Source organism: Camponotus vicinus, unplaced genomic scaffold, assembly GCF_025532165.1.
Source record: "Camponotus vicinus isolate PSW18456_S1 unplaced genomic scaffold, iyCamVici1.0 SCAF_16, whole genome shotgun sequence".
Lineage (NCBI taxonomy): Eukaryota > Metazoa > Arthropoda > Insecta > Hymenoptera > Formicidae > Camponotus > Camponotus vicinus.
The window spans coordinates 62,501-65,000 of record NW_028141952.1 but is presented as its reverse complement, the minus strand read 5'-3'; the positions used below and the strand labels follow the sequence as shown (position 1 = coordinate 65,000).

The following is a 2,500-nucleotide window of genomic DNA, read 5'->3' as shown; positions in this document are numbered from 1 at the left end:
GAAGAAAATATATATGCGATACGGAGTGCCGAGACGCTTGACGCGATCACGCATCTCGCCACGAGCGGGAGCGTCGATTCGGCGTTAGCGCGAGCGAACCGGTGGTAACCTACGTCTACGCGCTCGCTCTCAACGTACGTGCGTGCCAGCACTCGTCGTCGTCGTCGTCGTCGTCGCTACGCGCCCTCCCCGCTAATGTCGGGGCAGAGGCCAGCGTGCGACGCGCGCCGCGCGAGAAGCACCGGCCGAACGTGTGTGATGAGGTGTGTGGCTGGCGGACGAGAGGACCATGGTGTCCGATGGTTTATTCAAAGAACTTTCCGCCCCGGCTCTTTCCCCGTCGAACGGGGGAAGTGACGCTCCGATCGCGAACCAACTTTGTGCCGTAGCCTCGATCCCTTTACCGGGATTGCGGCGGCGGTCCGCGCGTGCTCGGACGCGCGGCCAGGCTGATCGAAGAGCCACGATTTTCTCTCACTCTTCGGAGTGGAGACCACGATGGATGAACTGTGAAGCGTTCGACGAACGCGACGAATGAAAAACGATTACCCTGAACGGTGGATCACTTGGCTCGTGGGTCGATGAAGAACGCAGCTAATTGCGCGTCAACTTGTGAACTGCAGGACACATGAACATCGACATTTCGAACGCACATTGCGGTCCACGGATACAATTCCCGGACCACGCCTGGCTGAGGGTCGTTTTAACAAACCTAAACTGCTTGCGCCCTTACGCAAGCTGACGAGCCACGGCGTAGCCGTGAAACGACGAAATGTCGTCGGCTGTCGTCGCTGTGCCCCCGTCGCATTGCGTAAACGGCGTACGAGCGATCGTTGGACGTTCGCCCGAGAGAGACTAGAGCCTCTTTGTCACCCTCCCAGTATGTATTGGCGACGGGTTCGACGAGAGGCCGTCGTCGATTGGCGTCGTCTGAAATGACACCGAAGGTGTGTGCAGCGAGAGGAGTTATAAAGAGGAGGAGAGAGGCGCGCGTGTACGCACAAAGCGTTTAAAGGATAGCGAAGCGCGCGCGAGCGGCGCCCGGAGGCTGTCGAATGATATGGAGAGAGTTGTCGGCGGAGATATACACAACGACGACACACGAGAGAATATGCGAAAAGTTTAAGCGAGAGGAACGACGACGAACGACGCGCGACACTCGAATGATCTCGCTCTCTACGAGTGATCTCGTAGTTGGCGAATAAAATGCAAAAAGAAAGCGGCGCAGCAGCACATTCTGCTGCGTCCGTCTTTCTAGCGCGTCGTTGTCTCTTCCGATCGCGTCGTCGCGCTGTGCGACTCTCTCTCGGTCTCTCGGTGCGCCAGCGCGCTCGCGCGATACCGCGCCTTTTATTACACGCGAGGCTTCGCCTCCTATCTCGCGGCGCGAGATACCTTACGGTAAAAATATATGGAGAAGGGAAACCGCGGCGCGCGCACAGTCGTCGTCCGGCGGTACGCGGAGGGAGAGAAATTGCGAGAGAAATCCACCCTTAAAAAAGCGGATGAATCGCGAGCCGACCGCGTGTCCGAGTCCACGAAATTTTCGAACGAAGATTGTGACCGGCACGCGTCGTCGTGTACTCGTCGAATCGATTCCATACCGCGCCCGTTATATATATACACGCGCGCGCGCGCATCATAATTACGCCGCGCCGTGTTATTATAATCGTGGAAGTTAGAGGGACGGAAGAAAAGAAGCGCAAAACGATATTATAATATATCTATCTCCTCTCTCGCGTCCCCGCGAAACAAGACTAGATTGTGCCGCGCGCGCAATATCGGTCGGTGCGTTACCGCTAACAATAGTAGTAGTTAACAAACAATAATGATACTACTTAGCGCAATAACTCCACCACCGCACACTCCCTCTATCTCTCTATATCACTTTGTAGAGAGTTTCTCTACAAAACTCTGACGACCTCAGAGCAGGCGAGATTACCCGCTGAATTTAAGCATATTATTAAGCGGAGGAAAAGAAACTAACTAGGATTTCCTCAGTAGCGGCGAGCGAACAGGAAAGAGCCCAGCACCGAATCCCGCGGTTCCGCCGCAGGGAAATGTGGTGTTTGGGAGGATCCGCTTATCCCGAGGCGTCGCGTCGCGTCCAAGTCCATCTTGAATGGGGCCACTTACCCGTAGAGGGTGCCAGGCCCGTAGCGACCGGTGCGCGTCTCGGGAGGATCTCTCCTTAGAGTCGGGTTGCTTGAGAGTGCAGCTCTAAGTGGGTGGTAAACTCCATCTAAGGCTAAATACGACCACGAGACCGATAGCGAACAAGTACCGTGAGGGAAAGTTGAAAAGAACTTTGAAGAGAGAGTTCAAGAGTACGTGAAACCGTTCAGGGGTAAACCTAAGAAACCCAAAAGATCGAACGGGGAGATTCATCGTCAGCGGCGCTGGCTTCGCGTCGGTGGGCGATGTCCCGCGGAGTCCTCGCGGCTCGCGCGCGGGCACGCTACCGTGCGCCGATGTCCGGCTGTCGTCGTCGTGCACTTCT

At 56.1% G+C, this 2,500-nt stretch overlaps 2 non-coding genes across 2 annotated transcripts in view; both read left to right on the top strand.

Moving 5' to 3' along the window:
• Positions 1-546: 546 nt before the first annotated feature.
• On the top strand, positions 547-701 carry LOC145965907 (5.8S ribosomal RNA). The gene has a single exon (XR_014436873.1). It is a non-coding gene; the product is annotated as a 5.8S ribosomal RNA (ribosomal RNA).
• Positions 702-1,918: 1,217 nt separating this feature from the next.
• LOC145965923 (large subunit ribosomal RNA) overlaps positions 1,919-2,500 on the top strand; it is a 4,073-nt gene continuing 3,491 nt past the window's right edge. The window contains exon 1 of the ribosomal RNA XR_014436887.1: positions 1,919-2,500. This exon is cut by the window's right edge and continues 3,491 nt beyond it. This is a non-coding gene — a ribosomal RNA (large subunit ribosomal RNA).